At 41.0% G+C, this 27,309-nt stretch overlaps 1 long non-coding RNA gene across 2 annotated transcripts in view; it reads right to left on the bottom strand.

Annotated features, from left to right (window-relative positions):
- Positions 1 to 27,309, bottom strand: part of LOC148145327 (uncharacterized) — a 283,805-nt gene that overhangs the window by 55,402 nt on the left and 201,094 nt on the right. Inside the window, exon 1 of one of the 2 annotated variants that reach the window (XR_015761424.1) lies at positions 16,560 to 16,638. The exons of the other annotated variant lie outside the window; for it this stretch is intronic. This is a non-coding gene — a long non-coding RNA (uncharacterized LOC148145327). Of the gene's footprint in view, positions 1 to 16,559; positions 16,639 to 27,309 lie in introns of those variants that run through there. 2 annotated transcript variants of the gene reach the window in all.

Below are 27,309 nucleotides of genomic sequence, written 5' to 3'. Positions count from 1 at the left end.
AGTCCAACAGCACGGTGACAGGCCCTTTGGCCCAAACCAGTCCATGCCAATCAAAATGTCCATCCACTTTAACCCCAATTTCCTGCACTTGGCCTATATCCTTCCAAACCTTTCCTATCCATGCCAGTCTTCACTCCATATGATATCAAGAAATGAAAACACTGGAAATTGCAAAGGTTGTGACTCTGACAACATTCTACCATTAGCAAAGGAGACTTTTTAGGTTACTTTACTTTACAGTGTGGAAACAGGCCCTTCGGCCCAACAAGTCCACACCGACCCGCCGAAGCGTAACCCACCCATACCCCTACATTTACCCCTTACCTAACACTACGGGCAATTTAACATGGCCAATTCACCTGACCTGCACATCTTTGGACTGTGGGAGGAAACCGGAGCACCCGGAGGAAACCCACGCAGACACGGGGAGAACGTGCAAACTCCACACAGTCAGTCGCCTGAGGCGGGAATTGAACCCGGGTCTCTGGCGCTGCGAGGCAGCAGTGCTAATCACTGTGCCACCGTGCCGCCCTCCAGAGCACAACTCTGGAGACTTGTGCTCCAGAGTTAGCTGCACACCTAGTCATGCTGTTCCAGAACAGTTACACTGGCATCGACCCAACAATGTGAAAATTGCTGACTAATGTCCTTGAAATAAAAAGTGGGATGATTCCAATTTGGCCAATTATTAACCTATCAGTCTATTCTCGGTCATCAGTAATGGAAGGGTTCAATGACGGTGCTATGAGGGAGCACTTGCAAAGGAATAAACTGTTTGCTGATACTTAGCTTGGGTTCTGACAGGACCACTTGGGTTCTGACCACATTACATAGAACATAGCATATTATAGCGTAGTATAGGCTCTTCAGCCTTCAATGTTGTGCCGACCTGTGAAACCAATTTGAACCTATACTATTCCATTTTCATCCATATGTTTACCCAATGACCATTTAAATACCCTTAAAGTTGGCGAATCTACTACTGTTGCAGGCAGTGTGTTCCATGTCCCTAACTTTGTTCCAAACATGTATAAAGGAACTGAACACCAGAGGTGAAATAAGAATGACAAGCCTAGACATCAAAGCAACATTTGACTGAGTGAGGTATCAAGGAGCCCTAGCAAAACTCGAGTCAAGGGAAATCAGGATCAAAACAGTCTGCTGATTGGAAAGATACCTGGCAAAAAGGAAAATAATTATGATGCCTTTGAATATCAATGCTGAATCCCACGCAATCAACTTCCTGCTGGGGGTGAACTAAATGGGAGACATAAATACTGTGGCTATAAGACCAGGCTAGAGGCTGAAAATTCTGCACCAAGTAACTCTCCTCAAAGTCTGTCTATCATCTATGTGAATCAGGGGTGTGATAGAATCACACTTTCTTGGATGAATGCAGCTAGAACAACACTCAAGAAACTCCATATCATTCAAGGCAAAGCAACTCAATTGAATGGTACCCCAACAACTGCCTTCAACATTCACTTCTTTCACCAAATATCTGCTGTGTACCATCTAAAAGATGCACTGCAGAAATTCATCTAGGCTCCTTCACTACCACCTTCCAAACCCACTAACATCTACCACCTAGACGAACAAGGGCAGCTGATGCATAGAAACACTACCACCTTCAATTTCCCCTCCAAGCCATACACCATCTTGTCTTGGAGCATTATCACTGTTGGTTCATTGTTGTTATTAGGTCTCTTCCTGATAGCATTATGGATATCTCTATCACTCAAGGACTGCAGCATTTCAAGATGGCAGCTAAGTTTCCCAGGATAACTAGAGATGGGCAATAAATACTGGTCAACACACCCTATGAATGAATAAAAAAAAATTCCACAAACATTTCAATGAATTTACAAGTTGCCCTTATTCTACATCTGCAGGGTCAAAGGCCATGATGCATTACTTGAAAAAATAAATAAAAGAAGGAGGAGTTTAAGTAAAGAAGAAAGCAGAGACTGATAATGCTATAAAAATATTCTTATTCATATTAAGTTAATATTAATTTTTAATTTATTGGTTAAAAACATAAAATAGACCTTCAAAAAGACAGCTTTTTTTGTTAAATGAGTAAAATTATTCTAACCTTCACCAAGATGGCCAAAATTAAATTATAGTGCGATACACATTGCACATTTCTATACAAAGAAAAGAGCAAGTCTGAAATCTCAGTAGAGACAATGAGCTGAAAATGTGTTGCTGGAAAAGCGTAGCAGGTCAGGCAGCATCCAAGGAACAGGAGAATCGACGTTTCGAGCATAAGCCCTTCTTCAGGAATGATGGCTGTCAGGGACTTTGTAAGACCTTCCTTCCTGCCTTACTGACAACATACCAATGGAAATCACTGACAGTATTCAGCAGCTAAAGAAAATTCAAAGGTTACTGACTTGAACAAAAAGACTTTGATTTTTGAGATAGTGCTCCAAGTCAGCTTCTTAAGTGATACTGCAAATGCTGCACATGGAGAGTCAAAACCAAATTAAACTGGTTTATTCCTGCCTACACATATGCACAAAGGTCCACAAGAGGATCCTATTACACTCCTCCTGTGATGAATATGTTGCACAATGTTCAAAATTCCGTACAATTCATATGTACCTCATAGACTCCATCTATTTGCAAATCTGCATTAGTCTTTGAATCAAACTGTCAGAGCTTAAGCTATCTTGGTGTGAGGCTGAGGAGTAGCAGTCTCTGCCATGGCATTATTTTGCTATTGACACAAATTTCCTTATCATCAGACTTGTCTGTATGGCTCTAACTTGGATTGGAATTGCTTTCAGACACAACTTATGTTGCAGTGACTATTGGTTATCTATTCATATCCAAACTATCTAATTCATCAGGCTTATTTGATTCTTCCCAACTCACTTCATCATCATGAACCTGTGAAGTTAAAAAATGATCTATATTTGCAAACCTAACCTTTCCAATACTGCACATCTTGATTAAATACATGTCAGGAGCACTCAATTTTGCAACTCGCCCTGGCGGCTATTTCAACCATTTACGATGATGTTCTTTAATTAAGCTTCTGGTTCAACTTCAGAATAGTTTCTGTCACTCTACCCCTATCATTATGTTCTTTCTTTCTCATTTTGTTTTTCTATTTTGCTGATTGTGCTAAATATGACTTCAGGAATGAAAGCCTCATTTTGACTTTCTTCTAAGAAACAATTCAGTGAGCATACTATTGGTTTTAGGATGAGGGGTGTTACAATAAGTAAACAAAAAAATTCAATGACTCCAGACATTTCTCCCAGCTGTATCAAGTATTTGTTGAACAAGAGCACAATTAACAATTTGAACTATGTACTTTGCTACTCCATTTGAAACTAGATGATTCTGCTATGGTTATCTGGCTCATTCTCATGAGATCTGAAAACTCTTCTGAACAAAATTGAGGTCCTTTGTCAGACATAACTTTCCCTTGGAACCAGTTAGCAACATTCAAACTGTGCAAAGCCTCTAAAGTTTTGTTGATTATTGCCTGATTCAATAGAAATGCCTCAGTCCACTTCAAATGGCTATCTATTAAATGAATCAATGTCACACTCCAATGCTGGCCATTTCCATGATTGTAAAGGTACCAGTGGTGACATATTCTGCACTGTTTCACCATGTCTGCTATGTTGTTAACTAACCCTGGCTACCAAAGAGATAATCTTGCTAGTCTCTTTGTCAAACACTTCCCTAAGTGTTGACCATGATGATCATATAGCAACTGTATAGATGCATTTATAGAGTTACAAATCTGCCTCCCCATAAAATACAAACTTTATCAAAGTCTTATCTTATAGATAAAAAAAAGATCCAATTTCTAAATACAGTGTTTATATTGGTTACCGATGTTCTGTGATATTGTTATACACGAGTTTGTAAGTTTGCTCGCTGAGCTGGTAGATTTGTTCTCAGACATTTCTTCACCATGTTAGGTAACATCATCAGTGAGCCTCCAATGAAGCACTTCTGAGCATCTGAGAACAAATCTACCAGGTCAGTGAGCAAACTTACAAGTTTGAACTTTATTGCTGGAACAGCACAGCAGGTCAGGCAGCATCCAGGGAACAGGAGATTCGACGTTTCGGGCACAGGCCGAATCTCCTGTTCCCTGGATGCTGCCTGACCTGCTGTGCTGTTCCAGCAATAAAGTTTCAACTTTGATCTCCAGCATCTGCAGACCTCACTTTCTCCCCGAGCAAACTTACAACCTGATCCACAACCTGACCTACAAATCTTCTCCAAAATCACTTGGCTGTACATTCTTGATAATATCTATAAGATAAAACTTTGATAAAGTTTGTGTTTTGTGGGGAGGCAGGTTTGTAACGTTTACACATTCCAAATAACTTTTACACAGCTTGAATGCTTTGACACAATTCTTTCAGGGGCATGGGAACCTAGACAGGGGCATGGGAACCTAGACTGTAGCTTTAGGGTGCAGAACCTGGAGTGTAGGGAGGTTAGGAACATGGCATCAATCTCAAAGGAGGGTGCCTGTAAACAGGAAAGTGGCTTGAAGTGTGTATACTTCAATGCAAGAAGTATACGAAATAAGGTAGGTGAACTTGCAGCGTGGGTTGGTACCTGGGACTTCGATGTTGTGGCTATTAGGGAGACATGGGTAGAACAGGGACAGGATTGGCTGTTGCAGGTTCCAGGGTTTAAATGTTTTAATAGGGTCAGAGGTGGGGGTAAAAGAGGGGGAGGTGTGGCATTGCTTGTCAAAGATCGTATTACAGCAGTGGAAAGGATGATGGATGAAGACTCGCCATCCGAGGTAGTTTGGGCTGAGGTTAGGAATAGGAAAGGTGAGCTCACCCTGTTAGGAGTTTTTTACAGGCCTCCTAATAGTCCTAGAAATGTAGAAGAAAGGATTGCGAGGATGATTCAGGAGAAGAGTGAAAGTAATAGGGTGGTTGTTATGGGGGACTTTAACTTTCCTGATATTGATTGGGAAAGCTTTAGCTCTAGTTCGTTAGATGGGTCGGTGTTTGTCCAATGTGTGCAGGATGGTTTCCTGACACAATATGTAGATAGTTGAAACTTTATTGCTGGAACAGCGCAGCAGGTCAGGCAGCATCCAGGGAACAGGAGATTCGACGTTTCGGGCACAGGCCCTTCTTAGGCCAACAAGAGTTGAGGCCATACTGGATTTGGTTCTGGGTAACAAACCAGGCCAGGTGTTAGAATTAGAGGTAAGTGAGCACTTTGGGGACAGTGACCACAATTCGGTGACTTTTACTCTAGTGATGGAGAGGGATAAGTGTGGACAGCAGGGCAAGAGTTATAGCTTGAGGCAGGGAAATTATGATGCGGTGAGGCATGACTTAGGATGAAACTTTATTGCTGGAACAGCACAGCAGGTCAGGCAGCATCCAGGGAACAGGAGATTCGACGTTTCGGGCACAGGCCCTTCTTCAGGAATGAGCAGAGAGTGTTCAGCAGGAGAAGATAAAAGGTAGGGAGGAGGGACTTGGAGGAGGGGCGTTGGAAATGTGATAGGTGGAAAGAGGTCAAGGTGAGGGTGATAGGTCGGAGTAGGATGGAGGCGGAGAGGTCAAGAAGAAGACTGCAGGTCAGGAAGGCGGTGCCGGGCTGGAGGGATTCGGCTGAGACAAGGTGGGGGGAGGGGGGATGAAGAAACTGGTGAAGTCCAAGTTCATCCCCTGTGGTTGGAGGGTTCCCAGTCGGAAGATAAGACGCTCCTCCTCCGACCGTCGCGTTGTTGTGGTTTGGCGGTGGATGAGTCCAATGACCTGCATATCCTCGGTGGAGTGGGAGGGGGAGTTGAAATGCTGTGCTACAGGGTGGTTGGATTGGTTCGTCCGGGTGGCCCAGAGGTGCTCTCTGAATCGCTCCGCAAGTAGGCGGCCTGTCTCCCCAATATAGAGGAGGCCACACCGGCTGCAGCGGATGCAGTAGATGATGTGGGTGGAGGTGCAGGTGAATCTGTGGCGGATATGGAAGTTTCCTTTGGGGCCTTGGTGAGAAGTGAGGGGGGAGGTGTGGGCGCAAGTGTTGCACCTCCTGCGGTTGCAAGGGAAGGTGCCGGGAGTGGAGGTTGGGTCGGTGGGGGGTGTGGATCTGACAAGGGAGTCGCGGAGGGAGTGGTCTCTACGGAAAGCTGATAGGGGAGGGGAGGGAAATATATCCTTGGTGCTGGGGTCTGTTTGGAGGTGGCGGAAGTGACGGCGGATGATGCGCTGTACATGGAGATTGGTAGGTGAGGACCAGTGGGGTTCTGTCCTGGTGGCGGTTGGAGGGGCGGGGCTCAAGGGCGGAGGAGCGGGAAGTGAGGAGATGCGGTGGAGGGCACCGTCGACCACGTCGGGGGGGAAATTGCGGTCCGTGAAGAAGGAGGCCATCTGTGTTGTACGTATTTTGAACTGGTCCTCCTGGGAGCAGTTAGGATGACTTAGGATGCGTGGCTTGGAAAAGTAGGCTTCAAGGCAAGGGCGTAATTGATATGTGGAGCTTGTTCAAGGAGCAACTATTGCGTGTCCTTGATAAGTATGTACCTGTCAGGCAGGGAGGAAAGGGTCATGTGAGGGAGCCGTGGTTTAATAAGGAATTGGAATCCCTTGTTAAAGGGAAGAGGGTGGCCTATGTAAAGATGAGGCGTGAAGGTTCAATTGGAGCGATTGAGAGTTATAAGGTAGCCAGGAAGGACCTGAAGAGAGAGCTAAGAGCAGCAAGGAGGGGACATGAAAGGTCCTTAGTTGGTAGGATTAGGGAAAACCCTAAGGCTTTCTATAGGTATGTCAGGAATAAAAGAATGACTAGGGCAGGAACAGGTCCAGTCAAGGATAGTAGTGGGAAGTTGCATGTGGAGGCTGAAGAGATTGGGGAGACACTGAATGAATACTTTTCGTCAGTATTCACTCAGGAACAGGACATTGTTGCCGATGTGAATACTGAGTCACAATTAAGTAGAATGAATGGCTTTGAGGTATGTAGAGAAGAGGTGTTGGAAATTCTGGAAAGGGTGAAAATAGATAAGTCCCCTGGGGGCCTGATGGCATTTATCCTAGGATTCTCTGGGAAGCAAGGGAGGAGATTGCAGAGCCAATGGCCTTGATTTTTATGTCCTCGTTGCCTCCAGGAGTAGTGCTAGAAGACTGGAGGCTAGCAAATGTGGTTCCCTTGTTCAAGAAGGGGAGTAGGGATAACCCTAGTAACTATAGGCCGGTGAGTCTCACTTCTGTTGTGGGCAAAGTCTTAGAGAGAATTGTGAGGGATAGGATTTATGAACATCTGGATAGGAATAATGTGATCAAGGATAGTCAGCATGGTTTTGTGAAGGGCAGGTCGTGCCTCACAAACCTTATTGAATTCTTTGAGAAGGTGACTAAGGAGGTGGACGAGGGGAAAGCGGTAGATGTGGTGTATATGGATTTTAGTAAGGCGTTTGATAAGGTTCCCCATGGTAGGCTACTTCAAAAAATACGGAGGTATGGCATTGAGGGTGAGTTGGAGGTTTGGATTAGGAATTGGCTGGCTGGAAGAAGACAGAGGGTAGTAGTTGATGGTAAAGGTTCATCTTGGAGTGCTAGTTGATGGTAAAGGTTCATCTTGGAGTGCTGATACAAGCGGTGTTCCGCCAGGATCTGTTTTGGGACCATTGCTGTTTGTCATTTTTATAAATGACCTGGAGGAGGGGCTAGAAGGTTGGGTGAGCAAGTTTGCGGATGATACGAAAGTCAGAGGAGTTGTTGACAGTGAGGAAGGATGTGGCAGGTTACAGCGGGATATAGATAAGCTGCAAAACTGGGCAGAAAGGTGGCAAATGTAGTTCAATGTAGCTAAGTGTGAGGTGATTCACTTTGGTCAGAGTAACAAAAAGATGGGGTACTGGGCTAATGGTCGGATACTTGGTAGTGTGGATGAGCAGAGGGATCTTGATGTCCATGTACACAGATCTTTGAAAGTCGCCACACAGGTAAATAGTGCGGTGAAGAAGGCATATGGCGTACTGGCTTTTATTGGTGGAGGAATTGAGTTCCGGAGTCCTGAGATCATGTTGCAGTTGTATAAGACTCTGGTGCGGCCGCACCTGGAGTATTGTGTGCAGTTTTGGTCGCCATACTATAGGAAGGATGTGGAGGCACTGGAACGGGTGCAGAGGAGGTTTACCAGGATGTTGCCTGGTATGGTAGGAAGATCGTATGAGGAAAGGCTGAGGCACCTGGGGTTGTTTTCATTGAAGAAAAGAAGGTTTAGGGGTGACTTGATAGAGGTGTACAAGATGATTAGGGGTTTAGATAGGGTTGACCGTGAGAACCTTTTTCCACGTATGGAGTCAGCTATTACGAGGGGGCATAGCTTTAAATTAAGGGGTGGTAGGTATAGGACAGATGTTAGGGATAGGTTCTTTACTCAGCGAGTCGTGAGTTCATGGAATGCCCTGCCAGTAGCAGTGTTGGACTCTCCCTCTTTATGGGCATTTAAGCGGGCATTGGATAGGCATATGGAGGATAGTGGGCTAGTGTAGCTTAGGCGGGCTTGGATCGGCGCAACATCGAGGGCCAAAGGGCCTGTACTGTGCTGTATTCTTCTATGTTCTATGTTCTTTGTCCAAAACTGCACAATATCCTTCCTCAAGAGTTTATTTCATGGATGTAATAATGTTGTCAAATTTGAAATGAACTTACCATAACTCAAAAAGATCTAAGCTCGGAAGATGAACAGTTAGCAGTTGTGATCCATGTTGAAACCAACGACAAAAGGTAGAGAAAGGGATGTAGACCTGCAGTCAAAATTTAGGGTACTAGGCAAAAAATTAGCAAAGAAAGTCTTAAAAATAACCGTTGCTAGGTTACTCATGCAAATGAGTACAGAAATAGGAGGATAACAGAAGAATGTGTAATTTGAAAGTTGGTGTAGGAGTGACTCTAGCGACATTGAGACTGGTGTTGGGAAAGATGGGGCCTGCATAGGCCAGACAATTTGCATCTGAAGGGAGCCAGAACTGAGTTCTTTCCAGGGTGTTTTTCTAGTGTTGTTAAGTTAAGCTTAAACTAACTTAGCTGTGCGTGGAAACCAGGAGATAAAAGCAGAGAGGTATACCAAGGTGTACAGAAAACAAGGAGAGACAGATAGCACTAGAACAGACAATATTAACTTAATAGATAAGGTTAACATAAAGGAGAAATCAACAAAACCTAATGCAGAGCTACAGTGCATGTATGTGAATGCACAGAGAGTGGAAAATAATATTGGTGAGATCCTGTTGCAAATTGCCAAGCAGAAATAAGATGTTGGGGCTTTAACAGGGACCTGCCTCAAGAAAAGTCAGACCGGGTGTTAAGTTTTCCTGCATACAAGGTGTTCAGGAGAGTTGAAAAGGAAGAATAGGAGAGTATTACAATTTGGAAGAAAGAGGATGTCCAACAGGGATCAGGGACAGAATGAATTTAGTTAGAGCGGAGGAACAGTGTTTTATTGGCAACAAACTACTGGAAATGAGGTAGAAGAGTGTCAAAGAGTGGAAAAAGCACAGCAGGCAAGCACCATTGGAGGAGTGGAGCCAATTAGGGACCAAAAAGGGATTTCAACATGAAGGCAGCAGACATAGTTGAAGTATTAACTTCTTCCAAGATACTGGCTGTCTGCAGGAATCAGCAAGTTTCCGTTCAGAGCTGAATGAACACCAGAATGTTGGTTAGGGGGCCGACTGGATGTGGTTCAGGGGTGTCATTAGTGGCAATGCCCCTATACAGTAAGCTAGTTATGGGATGAGTAATGATGCGTGTGACCTTAAAATAGTTTTTGCAACGTTGGAATCAATGTTTGGCATTCCTTAACATGTCATGAACGGGGGAGTGAAGAATAGACAGCATGGTGGCTCAGTGGTTAGCACTGCTGCCTCACAGCACCAGGTTCGACACTAGCCTTGGACAACTGACTGTGTGGAGTTTGCACATTCACCCTGTGTCTGCGTGGGTTTCCTTTGGGTGCTCTAATTTCTTCCCAAAGTCCAAAGATGTGCAGGTTAGGTGGATTGTCCATAAATTGTCCATAGGGTTCAGGGATGTGTAGGTTAGGTGGATTAGCCATGAACGCGGCATTCAAGGGATACTTTGGAGCAGGGGGGTGAGTCTGGGTGGAATGCTCTTTGAAGCGTTGGTGTGGATTCGATGGGCCAAATGGCCTGTTTCCAGACTGTAAGGATTCTATTATTCGTGAATACCCAGCTCACTGGAAGAATACTTATGTAATTAGCCAACATTGGAGAACATGAAAAGTTAAAAGGGATCTAAGGGGCAACGTTTTCACACAGAGGGTGATGCGTGTATGGAATGAGTTTCCAGAGGAAGTGGTGGAGGCTGGTACAATTACAACATTTAAAAGGCATCTGAATGGGTACATGAATAGGAAGGGTTTGGAGGGATATGGGCCAGGTGCTGGCAAATGGGACTAGATTACTTCAGGATATCTAGTCAGCATGGACGAGTTGGACTGAAGTGTCTGTTTCTTTGCCTGTACATCTCTACAAATCTAAGACTCTACGTGAACTGACAAAAACAATGAGATAAGTGAGATGTGTATTTGGCAGGATGGATTTCTTCCTCCAAGCTCCAGTGATTACAAACATCTTCAGTTGCTTGGCTCTTTCATAACTAAGATATGTCCAGAGTAGGTGGAGCTAATAATCAGGGGCTGAGTGTTCTCCTGGTATTTAGAGGATGATGGGTTGTCAGGGTGTCTTTTAAATGTAATGCCTGGTAGTTGGAGCTTGGAAGCTTCACAGAACTTCAGAAATTGATACCCTTAAATTGCTACATTTCACCTGTGCATGCACATGTAATAAGCTGAAAAGAATGTAAACGGACAAGAAATTAAACTTCTGAGCCAAAGTCCCTTCTGCTTTTATGCCTGCTTCCATACAGTCTCAGAAAAATAATAGCCTGCCCCTTAGATAGAGACAGAAAAAGAGAGAGTGTGAGTTTGTGTGTGTGACTGTGTGTATCTGACTGTGTGTATGTACGTGTGACTGTGTGTGTCTGTGTGTGTGTGTGAATATATTATTTTTTACATTTCACTTTGAGTCAGTCTTGGATGAATGAAGCTAATCTCTTTTTTAACTTGTAGAAAAAGCAGCCCGTCCAGTTCTTAACACTCACAGCATGCCAACAGCGAAGTACACATTGAATTGCCAAAGATATCTTCGTCCAAAACAAAATTAAAACTGTTCTTGTTAAACAACGAGAAGGAAAATGAGGAAAGTCCTTTGACTCCTTCTTGCCCGGTTGTAACAAAATGTCTATGATTCTAACTTCATAACCAAGGACATGGTGTTAATGATAAATCATTGTTTAAGTCACAGTTATAATTGTCTGTCCCGTTTCAGATGCCAAAACCATGGTGAGGGTACAGAAGAAAACCATGGCCAAACGCCTTACAAAAAGGCTTCAACTGCAAGGACAATATAGAAAAGCAAAGGTGTTCATCAGACAGAACCAAAGGGAATTCTGAGACATTCTAATAAAGGTAATAAAAAATACGGTCAGTTCTTCTATAGCATAATGGTTGTGTTCTTGTGCAACCCTGCTTTATAGAAAAATAGCACATTAGAAACAGCGCTTAAAGTGTTAGCGCTGTAATCACATTACAGCCAACATACGTTTTAAAAGTTTGCGCTTTACGAATGGTGTCCCCAATTTGTCAATCGCGTTACAGCAAATTTGTATTGAGGAATCGCATATTTTAGTACAATGACCAAATGATATTTGACACGATGAATGGAACAAAATTATTTCCGTTATAACTGAATCTGCAGCTGCAGAGCATGAACATGTGTCATTATCAAAGAACAGAAATTAGGAGATCTTGCTTTTGCATCCGATTTGCTGTTAGAATTTATAATATCCAACCACAGATGGGGACAGAACAAGCATTCCAACAGAATATTTCTAAGAGTAATGAGTAAACATTTGAAAAATAAAGTTGAAGATATGGAGAGGGGGAGTAGTGCACAAGGAGAAAGCATAGGCTATATAGTGTCCCCTTTCTCTGCATGGTAAAATTCCAACTACTTTACTGAATGTGATCAGTATTAAAATGAACAACTACACCATTAGGCAGTGAATTATACAGTAACATTAAAGATAAATCACAGACCTGCTAGAATCCAACGTGCTCAAAAACTTTGGGGTAAAGTGGAAACATTGCTGTAGTGGTTGGAACTAGGTGGACCTTATTGATTATGAGGTCCTTGATTGGGGTTGTTAACCTGGACAACTCAGGAGGTACTGGTTGACCCAATATTAACAAGGGATTTAGAATCTCCTCAGTTCAGGGACAGACTCTGACCTGGCTGGCCACAGCCACTGTACTGTGTAGTAGTAAATAAAGGGTGACTTGGTGATGGGAGTTACCTCTCTGGAATAACTCTCTGCAGTTATTCCAATTGCCCACCTAGAAAATTAATAAAGTCTTGGCAAACTTCTTCTCACACTACCAAACCAAGCACAGCACTTTGATGTTGAGCTTTTCAAATGTTGACATATATCTCCAGCACTTCATTCTTACATTAGCTAACTGACATGAGGTGAAGCACATGCAAAACTGCAACTTTCTCAAAATGACGCATAATTTGGTTAATGGCTACAACTGAGCACTGACCGATAGCTTGAAAATGAATAGATTCCAGATTTACTGTGATAGATAGGTTGATACATTCATTTGTGTTTAGCTATACATAGAATGTGGTTATCGGGCTGTGTTTCATCATAATCATGGAGAACTACTCAGGTACTTTGCATTTCATTTTGCTGCTTTTTGAAGATACAAAGAAATTGATCCGTTAACCCAATTTTCAAAACTTTCAAAAGCTCCTTGGTCATAATTAATCGCAAGGCATCAGGGAATTTGGGACACAATGCAATATCTGCTGGACCCACAGGAATAGTCATTATAGTGTCAACAGGCGAAATCTCCTATCGGTTTGATGGATAGCGCAACATATTGGAAGCATTCTCAAGTAAGCTGTACAGTGTTGTGCACTGATGGCTGTGCGCATTTGGTTACAATTTATTGATAATTTTTCAACTTTCTCTACACTTCTGAGGTCAACATTCAGGTTTAAAGAAACTTTGCTGACCATGCACCAAACATTTCTGAAAAAATATTTTCAGCCTCATTCAGGATACAGAAAACATAGTAACCAACAACAAAACATATGTGGAACTGAAAGCACAAAATCCTTCACTTCTTGGTAGCCTTGCACACAGGACCGTCTCACTAATAATGTTCCCTGAGCTTTGTTTTGTAATAATTGCAATTTTTAGATAATGCCTGAACCATTTCTTAAATTTGAAAATGTATAGATTAGATCTCATACAGTGTGGTAACAGGCCCTTCAGCCCAACCAGTCCACACTGACCCTCCAAAGAGTAACCCACCCAGACCCATTTCCCTCTGACTAATGCACCTGATACTATGGGCAATTTGCCATGGCCAATTCACCTGGCCTGCACATCTTTGGACTGTGGGAGGAAACCAGAGCACCCAGAAGAAACCCATGCAGGCACGGGGAGAATGTGCAAACTCCACACAGTCGCCTGTGGGCTGGAATTGAACCTGGGACCCTAGTACTGTGAGGTAGCAGTGCGAGCCACTGAGCTGCCCCAAGTTAGTCTAAAACTCTACAAAACCCATGAATGATAATATATTCAGGAGAGTACTTGAGAAGGTTAACAATGTCATGCGTACTTGACTTTGACAAGAAGTTACCACATTTCAACTTTTTTTCAACATTTATTCAAAAGTACAGAGAAGATGATCAAAACACTCTCTCTGTTGGCCTCGGATCTAGCCTTAGTCACTGAGATTATGTTTTATCATTGCCTTAAAAATTCATCTCAATTGGCAACAATTTTTGAGAAGATAGTTTCCCTGTAATCGACTATAATTTATTTTCTCATAAGCTGCTGGTAAAGTAGTCATGACAGCGGTGGTGGTTGACAGAGGCAGAGGAGAAGAGGTGGGAGGGAGGTGTAATATTATTCCAAGAACAAGATACAGTAACACTTCGGGGAACGACAGCAAAAAAAATCTGGAACCCTCACAATACAGTAGCAGTTTAATCATTAAATGAACGAAAATCGAAATAATGTAACAAGGAGAATGACTTCACCCCTCAGGTTTTTGGGGGAGAGTGTGGATGAAAGAGCAAAGTTACTACCTTTTTTGAAGAATTACCCATGTGTTTTTTTTCTCCATATGAAGTAGTTTTATTTTCACAATCCTAACAACCAACTTTGAATGTCAACAGCATTTTTGACTAATTCTTGTGAGTCGAAGTGCATCATAAGTTAAAATCAAATCAAGTAAATTACAAATGATTAATTTGATCTTTTGCTCCAGCAGCATAATTGCTAAAACTTGTCTTGCTTCCATAGATACCCATGGTAAAATCAAATTTCAGTCACTGTTCCTCATGTATAGGTAGAAGATATTGAGGTTTGTCATATTGTATTTAAACTAATAAAATTATTTCCCATTTCCTTGCTTCAACATCTAACAGCATCAGCTGAAACCCATCCCATGTCCCCTACTCCCTTAGCACTCCACCCAAAAAAGATATTAACTGTAAATGGGCAACCATCAATTTGTCTCAACATCTTCAGCCAAGATCTGAAACTAGTTTGTCTCCGATAAGTTTCTCACAGGATAAACAATTTCACAAATGCTGCCTCTCAAGCCACAAGCCAGTCGGTCTATTTATGCTGATATGACATAATATTACATATTCTGTATGTAAATTACTCAATCCCCCATTTGGTGGGCAATGAACGATTTTGCCTCAACATATTCTTGTCACAAATATAATGACAGCTTGTTATTGTGACTGTCAACATTCTCTCAACATTCCTCCCCATATAGCGCAGGTAGTGTCTGAGTGGTGCACCATCTAGTGGTCAAGTCAAGAAACTCAGGAAAAGAATTCAAAACTGAGCCACCAGAGTCAATAGCAAGCAAACCTGGGACTTACAACTCAAACCCCACTCATCAGGAGTGAATACCCAGTCCCAGTCACCCATATCTTTTGATTTTGCTACTGTGCTGCATTGTATTATTTTCAATTTTCCCTTTGTCGCCTAAAAAAAAGTTCTTTTGACAGGAAATGTTATGTTCTTATATGAAAGATTAATTTTGCACAATGTAAACTTTAAAAGTGTCAAATGCACACATCAAGCTTCTTTGAAAGCACTGCTGCTTCTGCAGATTGACTGCAACCAGCTAAATTTAATCAAATGTTCTGGCACATCTCACTTTCAACATTCAAGAAACCTGAGCTATGAATGACGACTTTTCAAATCTGTTTAGATCGAACATGAAAAGTTAATAACTTTGTGATAGATTATCCAGGCTTGAAGCTGATTTTGAGCAGTGTATGTTTTCTAATTCTTGATTAAGTTTTGTCCTCAGTTCAGTGACATAAAACAAAGAATGCATCTGTTTCTTTGCTGACAAGCTGACCACAACTTTATAAACAGGTAAAAGAGCGACAGATTCTCCTATCAGGTTTCAACTAGCTGAGCCTAATGCAATTAAACTATTCATATTGACACTGACAAGTAAAGAATTTTAAAATATCAGTCAAGAAAAAAAACACAAAGGATATGTTTAAACATCTGTAACACTATATAAAAATTGGTTTGAAACTGTATAATTGTATCCCTATTAGCAATTTCACTTGGCATTGTACCATTTTAAAACCCAAGAGCTATGACTAGAGTAAACAGTTTTAATAAACCCAAACCAGACTACATAAATTAAAAACAAAATTACTGCATGCTAATCGAGCACTGCAATCGGACAAGTTCTTCCTTCGGAGCCCAAATGTTTTCTAGCAGCATGTTCAGGAGTATTGAAGACAGCTGCAGTAATGTTAAGACCACCCTGAATTTTACAGTTTGGATTTCCAGCAACTCTCGAAGTGCAATGTTCACATTGAGGATTTTTTGATACATTCATTGCGGAATATTATAGATGATGCATTGTGTTGGAGAACAGGACCCTAACATCCCGCAAGGCTATTTGCACCAGTGTCTCATATCTTTTGTTCACCCATTCACCGATACTGATATGAACACTCTAGTATCAATTAAGGGGTCACTCTTGTTTGCATGTTCTGTGGTGGCTCATGAGCTTCAATCTTCTACCGCACTGGGCTTGAAGTTAGCCATCCCTACAATGAAAGATTGCTGCAGAAGTCTGCAAGAGCAAAAGTATTCCACTTTGTTTTTGCCAGATCTGGTTGACTGGAAGGCATGTTACATCGTCGACTTTGGTGGGATCACTGTGACACTTTTAAAGCATGACTGCAAGTGGAAGAGGCACTCAGAGAAGGAAACAGGCCTCAAGATTTTACAGATAGAATGACCTTCAAATAATCTAAAATGTGATACAGCCATAAATCAGCTTGTTTTGCTGATGTTAAATCAAATGAAAAGTGCATTTATTACATTTGCATCTACTGTTGAAGATGGAAACAAATTGCAATGCATTTTCCAACAAATATTCTATTGAAGTAAACTTACAATTATCTGAAGATTAGCCTGTCTGAAGCTAGAATGTCTTCAAGTTGCCGAGCTAACAAGCATTATTCACATGTAGAAAATAGCCGGACTAAATACGCAATAAACTGATGTGGTCTTAGCTAGTTTGCTACCTTTCAACGTATGGACGTAATTGGAAGCAGTATCACAGAGTATCTGCCAACTGTTGTGCAAGAATATACTGGCAGCTCTTGTTTCTGTATTTTTCTCCTGAAAAGAAAAGGCAGTGACAAATTTGAATTTTCGATCCTAAACTCAATCGATTATCTTGTGGGAGCAATTTTTTTCACAGGTTTTCTTTAATTTCATTGTTAGTTTTTGAATACGGTCAGGAGGCTGTCATCTATGAAATGGCAAATGAAAAAAAACTCTTGTTTACAGAATAATAACCGAAGCACTTCAAAGCAATTTGCCGAGTGAAGCACCTGAAGGATGAGAGGCTCAATATAGTATGAGACATGAAAGCAATTCTTTCCTCTCCGCCTTTCATTTTTGACAAGTTTCACTATATTACAGATTTCAGAATTGATTGGAAGGGAATTAGGAGCCCAGTGTGTAACGGTAAGGTCCACCACAGGGAGGAGAATTATCACAATGTGTCACCTCAAACTGCTCTTGCACACCTTCTCCTGGCTAATCACAGAACAACACAAGTGGAGCTTTAACTGCAGATCAGTAGCCAGTTCACTTGATCTGCGTATAAACAACACGATGATTCTTGTGGAAAAGACACCTTAACTAACTTCCTGCTGATCAGGGTTCGTTGGGACTTATAAATATCAATATAAAAGCAGCCACAGCGCCAGTAAATGCACACCATAGCTAATCCTTTCCTTCTTCAACATATCTTTCTGCAACCACCAATATAAGATCACTAGAGATATTCTGTCAGCTTTGGAAATGCTCATAAATGACAGGGAGACTACTACAAAATCCATGGGGATTGGAAGGCATCCTTGTGTGTTAGCTTGCCATTATTTCCTGTCATATACAGAGTCCAGGCAACTGTGAGAAATTGTGTAGGGGGAATGGGAATAGTGGGGAGAACATATCTCTGTATTTTTGATACAACTTCCCACTGGATTTATCTGTCAGAACTGAACCAGTCTGCCAAGTTTGCTAAAACCAGAAGGTACCATACACTGCATTGGAGACAGCACACACGATTGATAGTAATATGTAATCCAGTGAACTCTAGACTGTCATAAAGGATTATAATCATTTCACACCTATTAACAAAATAACACAAGAATATTTTTACATATTTTAGACCATAAGACCAGAAGATACAGGAGCAGAATTAGGCTTTAGTGTCTGCTCTGCCAATTGGTCATGGGTGATATATTTCTCAGTTCCACTCTCCCTTCTCCTGCCCATATACCTGTGATCCCCTTACAATCAAGAGCCTATCTATGTCTTAAATACATTCAATGGCTTGGTCTCCGCAGTTGTCTGTGACAATGAGTTCCATAGATTCATCACCCTCTGGCTGAAGAAATCTCTCTTTATCTCAGTTCTAAAGCATTATCCCTTCACTCACGCTGCGCCCTTGGACCCTAGTCTCTCTTACCAGTGAAAACCTCTTCTCCACGACTGCTCTATCTAGGTCTATCAATATTTTGTAAGTTTCAATCAGATCTCCCTTCATCTTTCTGAACCTTATCAAGTATAAAACCCAAAGTCCTCAGCTGCTCCTCATATGATAAACCCAGTATCCCCTAAATTATTCTTGTAAACCTCCTCTGGACTCTCTCCAATGCCGATCATCCTTTCTTAGATATAGGCCTGAAACTGATCACAAAAGTCCAAATGCAGTTTGAATAGCACCTTACAAAGCGTAGGCAGTACATCTCCACTCTTGTATTCTTGCCCTCTTAAATTGAACTCTAAAATTGCATTTGCCTTCCAAACTGCAAACTGAACCTGCATGGCTAAGCTTAAGAGAATTCTGTATTAGGACTCTCAAATCCCTCTGTGCTTCAGATTTCCAAAGCCATTCCTCATTTAGAAAATAGTTAATGCCTCTATTCTTCCTACCAAACTGTATAACCTCACACTTTGCCATATCATGTTCCATCTGCCACTTCTTTGCCCAGTCACCTCGCCTGTCCAAGTCCCTCTGCAGCCTCCTTGCCTCCTCAACACTACCTGTCACTCTACCTATTTTGTGTCATCTGCAAACTTAGCAACAATGCCCTCAGTTCCTTGGTCCAGATTGCTAATATATTATGTGAATAGTTGTGGCTTCAACGCAGATCCCTGCGGAAATCCACTAGTCACCAGCTGCTAACGAAAAAAAAACTTTATTCTTACTCTCTGTCTTCTGCCAGTCAGCTAATTCTCTATCTATGCTAGTATCTTGCCCCTGGCACCATAGGCTCTTATCATATTAATCAGCCTCCTATGTGGTACCCTTTCAAAGGCCTTCTGGAAATCCAGATAGGTCATGCCCACTGGCTCTCCTTTTCCAACTTGTTTGTTACCTCCTCAAAGAATTCTACCAGAATTGTCAGCCATGACCTGCCCCTGAAAAAGTCATGCTGACTCTGCCATATTTAACCAGGCACTTCCAAGTAATCAGCAATCTCGTCTGTGAGGTCAGGCTAACCAGGTTATAGTTTCCTCTCTTCTGCCTCCCTCCCTTCATAAGCAGGGCTATTACATTAGCCATTTTCCGATCCTTTGGGACCTTCCCTGACTCCACTGATTTCTAACATATCACTACCAATGCCTCTACAATCTCACTAGCTACCTCCTGCAGGGCTCTGGGATGTAGCCCATCCAGTCCGAGTGATTTATTCACCTTCAGAACTTTCAGTTTCCCCAGCACTTTCTACTAAGTGATGGCCACTATACTCACCTCTGCCTCCTTACTCTCTTAAAGATTGGGTAAATTGCTGATGTTTTTGACTGTGAAAACCAATGTAAAGTATTTATTTGTGTCCTCTTTGTTCCCTATTACTACTTATCTAACCTCACTTTCCAGCAGCCCAATGTCCACTCTTGCTTCTCTTTTATCTTTTGTATGTCTAAAAAACTTTTACAATCTTCTTACATATTACTACCCAGCTTAATCTCACTTCTCATCATCCCCCCAACCTATTGCTATTTTAGTCATCACCAGTTTGTTTTTAAAGGCTTCCTAATTCTCTGGCTCCCCACTAGTCTTCTCCACACTGTATGCTTTCTCTTTTGCTTTTATGCTGTGCTTATCAGCCATGGTTGCCTCATCCTCCCCTCAGTATGTTTCTTTTTCCTGGAGATGATTTTCTGCTGTGCCTCCCCATTCTTCTTATAAGCTCCTGTTCCACCATTTTCCCTGCTAGGCACCCCTTCCAATCAACTCTGGCCAGCTCCTCCCTCATATCCTTGTAGTTACCTCTACTCAACTGTAATACCATTACATCTGGTTCAATCTTCTCCCTCTCAAACTGCAGGGTGAATTCTATCATATTATGGTCACTGTTCCCTAGAGGTTGCTTCACCTTCAGCTCCCTCAACCAGTCTTCCTCATGATGCATCACTAAATCCAGAAATGCCTGTTCCCTAGTTGGTTCTACCACAAGCTGTTTAAAAAAAAATGACTTTTCATATTGTGGAATGAGAAATGGCACAAAAACTATGAATAAGATAATAGAGACTAAGTTCCTGCAAGGCAGGATCCATTCACAATATGGGCTATGGCCCAATAGGCCAGCACTGAAGAAAAATATGATTGCAACAGTACTTGGACAGTAAGGTAAAATCTGCTGGATCTTTAAAACAAACTGTACTTAAAAGCATATAAATTTACTTGCACTTTTGAAGGTTGCTTAAAGGTAGGGGGATTCAAAAGCAAGCTAATTTCAAGATATGAAGCAACAGTTTGTTGGCAAATGCTGGTGAAGCACAGATGACAGACTTGACCTCCCCATATTTGATAGAAGGCAAATTGGAGGAGCTGCTGTATGAGGTGAGTACAATGAGGGTGCTCAGTCTGATAGCCATTTCTGACAGAAGGTCATCAGTGAACCGAATGCTGTGCACTGTACTTTGATTACTCAACAATCAGATACAGGAGGAGAAAACTGAATGCAGTGAATCTGGCACAGCAAGCCTACCAAGCAGTATCACATCAAACAGTTAGTGTGATGTTGCAGAGCACAAAATATTGCTTTCCAACGTGTCCCACATTTACTATTATCTTTCTTTGTGCATCTCACGCAAGTCCATCCTTCAGGAGGGCTCCCACTGAGACTCCATCCTGTGTCAGAAAGCCTTTTACATGTAAAGACTTTACAAGACTTTTGTACATAATCGCATCATAACTAAATCAAGATCACTGATCCCTCTAAGGCGAGCTTCAGTTTAGGCAGATGTGTCAGCAATCCAGGACTGCTTATATTTTGGGAAATGCAGCATTGGACTGACATAGGCAGCTATCGATTAAGTAATTCTATTGAAAATGAACGTAAAAGTGTGGGCCAGTTTAGATTATGTGTGTAAATTGACAGTAGATGAAGAATCAACAACCTTATGATTTATGGTATTCAATAGGAGTTAATCTACATTATTCTGCTTGAGTCTGTGAATGGATCAACAAAGTTAAATATCATACCTAACACAGACACAAGGATTCCAGAGATGACTTGTGCCTCTATGGAAAGGCCACAAATGAGTTGTCTTCTTGAAAGATTCCATACCAGCCAGTCAGTGTACATTTAAGACAGTTACATGGCATCATGCCTCTGACGTTCAGGTATAAAAGGTGCCAAGTTTGTCTTCAATCACTCTCTGAATGCAATGTCAGTACAGTCCGGTCAGTCATGCTACTATAATGTACAGTAATATCAGCAAGTACAGACCCCAGACTATGTAAAAGTCTGTGATATTGTAGCCATGTAAATAGTTAGTCTTCTTAATAAAATACAATACATCTGTCTCAACATATGTTTCATGAGCCAACTTATAGGGCAACATTCAAACCATATCATACCGGCAATGGTGTTTGACCCAAGAAACCATGACATTGTGGCACACAATGTTGAAATTGTGTAAGTTTAAAATGCTTTAAAGTTCTATAATTATAATTATTTCGATTTGGAATTTGGAACCATCTTTGCACTGCTTTGAGATAAATCAGATTTAGATACACAGCACTTGGTGAATACATTATAAGAGTCTACAGGAAGGCCGGACAGGATACTATAATAAGGGTGTGAACAATTGAGCAGAAAAAAAACTCGAGTTGTAGCAACGTCACCAGCAACAGAAAAAATAACAATTCTAAGATCCTAAAACACAACTTCTTTCTCAAAACTAGTCTAAACTCTAACCAGTCTATCAATGGTTACAGCTACTAAGTGTTAATCTCCCACAGAAACATTTAATGTGTCAAGATAATTTGAACTGTCACAGTGCAAAATTGCAGTTTTGGCACTGGGAGGCTTGATACAAGCTGCATAATCTGTGCAGTAGTGTCTATGTCTATACTGGAATGTCCTAATCGATGATAGTTTTAATTAAGATATCATTGTGATAACATTCCACGTTAAATTATAGTGCCAGGAGGCTGGCTCAGAAGTACGGGGAGCTACTAAAGTCTGGGCTGTGAATGCCATACCGCGTGTACTCTTCCTGGTGTGAGGGTAATGGGCCTAGTCGGTTTTTCTAATTTCGGCTGCTTCCCGACACTAGAATGGGTTCCGCGTGAAGGAAAAACATACATGAATAGTGTGGCCTCAGTGCTGGCTGAATGCCAAAAGCAAAAAATCGGGTCAGCCAACAGTTCTTAAAGGCTGCAGCTGGGTCTTAAAGGGCGCGTGCTTCTTGACTGGAGCTTGGTGCCACGACACATTTTGAAATCTGTGAAACATCTGCCCTGGGGAAGATTGAACATTTCAGCTTGAATAGACTGGAAGTCACATTCTTAAAAATGGATAAGAATGTGAGGCCTTCATCTTCTACAGTGTAAATGCTTACATGCCTGAGAGTAGATCCCACAGCAAATTAAAGCCATTTCCAGTTCAGTAGAATTTAATATTAATGACGATGATCATCCTTGCAATCAGGATAAAAGTTGCCAACTAAAAGCACCTACATTTAATACTTTTATCAAATTTAGCCTTAGTGTAACTTAGTGTTTGCTATATCTCTGTCAGTGACCAAGACAACAGTGGCCCCTTGAATTGTCACTTTTGTTCTACATTATGGGGAAGTATGTTGTGAAGCCAGATTTCCACACACAACCCTCTTTTCAAGGCACCCATTTGATAGTGGGAAAAACATCAAACAACTGGAAGTGCTGGCAACGGATCTCCATGACAAGATGCAATCAAGCCGCTTAGACATAAGTTGGTCTGGAGTTGGAAAGTTGGCTGGGAGACAAGATGAAACAATGACAAGAGTAGCTGAACAATGGCCTTCGCAAGTATGTCAATGAGTCCCCACTCCCATTTCTCTGTTGGAGTCCAAGCAAGCAAAGAAGGAGAGGACCCTGGTATAGCACAGAGGTAATGTCCCTATCCCTGAACTAAGTAGACCTGGGTTCAAGACTCACCTGCTCCAGAGGTCTGTAATAGCATCTCTGAAAAGGTTGATGAGGAAAATAGGTTAAATTAAAAATAAGTAAGCAAAGAGGTAACACAAAGAAATGCCTATGGAAGGGGGTTATCGTCAACAAAAGGAATTTGAGTTTAACTATGCTGTGCAGGATCATTTTTGAGTGATCGAGTATGCAAGGATCATGTTCCTAATAAGTTAGATGGTGAATGTGGAGTTATAGTTGAGAGCACTGTTCATAGACCTACAAGGTGCAATGAACCCACCGGATATTTACCTTTTAATTATCATAACGATGAGCTAGTCTTAACATCTAAACAATGAAAGAATGTCTCCACTGTTCAGGACAAAAAATGTTTAAAGAAATAGGAATCATTAAAAAAAAGATCTCGATGTAACATTTTCTTGGTATGGGCGTCCATTGACACTGATCTTCCCATTTGCAACACCAAAAAAGCTTTGGCTTTCCAGTACATAGTGTATGGACAGATGCACAATTCCATTTTAACACTCATGTCATGTGAGACTGTGGTCGATTTTAAAGCAATTGAATGTGTTTGAAGCTTTATAGTAAAATGTACAATTGGAAGAGCAAGTGGCACCAAATAGAAGGGCTTAATTCAATTTTTATGGATAACGTAAAAGAACAGAACTCCTGTCCTCTCAATATTAAAGAAATGCTGATGTCAGAAAGCTCTAACTTGTCAAAAGCTCCACTGGAATTCCATCCTCATTAGCTTTGCAGTCAGAGAGACCAAAAGTGTGAGATTATGATAAGCTTACTAAACCTTTGTTCTGAAATCCTTAAAAGTGGAATTTTCACTCAAAGGTGTTTGACAGAAGACCCTAAACTTGAAATCAAACCAATAATTAATCTGAAAAGAATCCACGAAGCATGTACACTTCATCTTTCCCTTTGAAATTACATTGGTGGCTTAGCAACTAACAGGGCTATGGCATCTTGCAAGTCCATAACTCCTCACATAGCCTTCACAATGGCCAACAGTTTAACTTCCTAATGTATCATTTATTAAATACTTGCTTTTGAATATGTTACCAGACAGGAAGTGGGTGAGACAGTAGTTTATCAGAAAAGTAGAATATTAACCAAGCACGGGAATGTGGTGACATCAGCCAGCACTTTGCTGAGTGTCCCTTTCAAACACTTGTTGTTTCATATTATGAAAGAGCTAAAGTTTGCATAAAAAAGTATTAAATATCATCTATTTTGAGTAACAGTGCTGGTTGAAGTTATTAGCTGATTTAGTGCTCCGAGAGCTACCTATAATCAGACCTCTCTGCACTTAAAAGTGCAGATTAAAGCACTGTGATTACTCAAACAATCTACACACCCACAGATATTTGTGGTTGCAGAAAGCTATGTTGAAAAAATACAATAGCTGAACAGCTGATGTGGAACATGAGAGATTTTTGAAAATGGGACCAATAAATCATTGTTAAAGAAAATGCTAGCAGGTTGTTTTTTTTCTCCTTCTGGTTCAAGACACAAAAGTACTTGGGAATTCCCTGTCATGCTGATAATTGAAAGTCCTAATTAATAAAGTACTGTAAATGTAATCATTGGTTGTGGCTGAAGAAGATAAGACCCTTATTTACAGTACTTTCTCCCATTCTTTTATCTATAGTCTCAGCCTGCAACAAGGAAGAAATGAGCATAAGCCTCAGACTTCAGCTTGATAGAAAATGATATCAACGAGATCAAATGACTTTCTTTTCCTAATCGTTCCAGAGTGATCGGCTTTTTAAGGAGCTAAGCCTGGTCTCATGAGCTCAATAAGTGATAGGGCAAGGTTATCTACTATACTGGGGTAGCACAATGCCAGTTCATCTCTAGGGCTGTTCATAGGCTGAACTAGGGAACTGTGAAGATTATTAAAGATGTTTCATTATTTTAATAATTAAATATGAATAACCTAAGTGCAGAGCAAATATAATGATGATGGCAGCACAAATTAAATCCAAGTAATTGGGTATAATTATCCAATTAAAATTCTGAACAATTAAAGATTCAACAATGGAAGAATATATTATTGACCATAATCGCTGCAATATAAATTGCCAAGTACTCTTAATAAACATTTGTGCTTCATCAGTAGGCTAAAGAAACAATAATTACAATAATTGGAGAAAATTAAGAGGGAAAATTAAAATTATGGGGTGCAATAAAGGTACCTCTGTGCATCTATGGAAAGTTAGTACCACACATCTCTCAAATGGTTCTCAGGGTCTTGAAATCACACATCATGCCAAAACATTCTCGTGGAACTAGCTTGGCACTCCCAATTCTGACCAGCATTGCACTTGACATTACTGTAAGGATGACTAACTTATTATATGGAGCCCTGCCTTTCTTACACAATACTATGGGATTGAAACCAAATATAACATAGGCTTAATTAAAGGGTACCTTAAAGTATAAATGTTCGACTAAGTGTAAACTTGATACAGAAAAGTCCAATCATGATGCTGAACAAATCACAATTGGCGACCTAGTTTTTTTTTTAATCCACATATGCTTTACATGTATAAGTTGTCTTTTCTGGTATCTTTTTCCTTAATCATATTAAGATCTGGGTGAAAATATTGAAGCCCACTTTCCTTCCATCTAATTTCCAAACAAATGAACATCTGCTATTTGAGTCCTTCACAATGATGAACACCTTTCCCTGTTTAGTTTCACCATTTTCCTTTGCTAGCTTATCGGTATTTTAATTGAGCAAATCCCTATTTTCAAATTATCATTGTAACAACTCAAATTTCACAAAAAAATCTAAGTGGGGTAAACACTTTGCTTCTTAATGCTCACTCGCCTGAAACTTCACCAGCCTTTCTCAGTCGATGACAGACTGGGACATTTCTTTATAGTTCCCCTTACCCACCACTCTAGTCAATCAGAAGTCAGCCTATGATAAAGTTGGCTACCCTGCATCCATTTTATGTGAATTGACTCAGGGCAGGATTTCTGCTAACCATCTAACTTGGGGGCAGGATAAGCCAGTTAAAAGGCCATTTACGAGTCTCAATAGATCCAAGGACAAACTGGCTGGGCTATACATCCACAGGCCCTGCAACCCAGGAGAAACACTGAGGGTAAGCAGAAAAGCATTGGGCAGGACGTGGGCTGCATTTCATGAGCCCTACTCGATCTTCAAATCTGCAGGTGAAGGGGGCTGTAAAGTTCAGGCCAAAGTGATCAGGCAGGGGTATCAGAAACAAACAATTATCAGTTCAGTAAACAGCAATAAAGGGGATTTTTCTGGATACCTGCCACAACATATCACATAGCTTAATTAATTTCAGCATTCCACAAGTTCTGTATTACCAAACCACAAGATGTGTCGTTTTCAGCTTGATATGATTAATGCAGGTACATTTATTGCCAGTGTCAGATTTCCTTTCACCCTGATACATTCACACAAGTACGGTGAGACAGAGTGTTTTCAAAACAAGAAATGGATTGCTGATAAATTGTAACAGAAATGAACAAACTTGCCAACTCCTTGTTACTCAAGAGGGAAGATCAGAGCATTACTACAGGAACAATTCCTTGGCAATGTTGCTGGAAAGAGGTTTTTATTCATTCTGTCAACAATACATTTTAACATGGACAAGTTTATTTTTGACATCATAAAACACGGAAAACAGAATGTGATCGATTAGATTGCAGATTGAGGGTCAGAGATTGGATTAGAGGGATTGGCTCACCTTGTGCTTTAATTCCCTGTTGTGTGTTGGCACCTAATTTTCATTTGGTCCCTAACATGGAATACATAGTTAGATCAGCACTAAATTTTAGGCAATAATGGATGTTTCACTGCTCCTTGGGAAAGTACTTCCACAAACTGTATCCACAAACTAAATGGATTTTTTGCAACAAAAATCAATGATAGTTATCATTATCACCATTATCAAGATTGATGAAACAACATAGAACATAGTACTTTATGGAGTAGTACAGGCCTTTTGGCCCTCGATATTACGCCGACCCACGAAATTAATCTGATGCCATCTAACCTACACCGTTTCATTATTATCTATATGTATGTCCAATGCCAAATTGAAATTCCATCAGTTTGTGATGGTAGCATTGCAAACCATATTCCGCACAGGATTAATTTAGTCACTGGATTATTAGTCTTGTGATGTTACCAATACAACACAATCTTCATTC

This window comes from Chiloscyllium plagiosum, unplaced genomic scaffold, assembly GCF_037043375.1.
Source record: "Chiloscyllium plagiosum isolate Xiang-an unplaced genomic scaffold, Cpla_swu_hap1 HiC_scaffold_25, whole genome shotgun sequence".
Classification (NCBI taxonomy): Eukaryota; Metazoa; Chordata; class Chondrichthyes; order Orectolobiformes; family Hemiscylliidae; genus Chiloscyllium; species Chiloscyllium plagiosum.
Note: the sequence above shows the minus strand (reverse complement) of the source record. Positions and strands in the feature narration are given on the sequence as shown.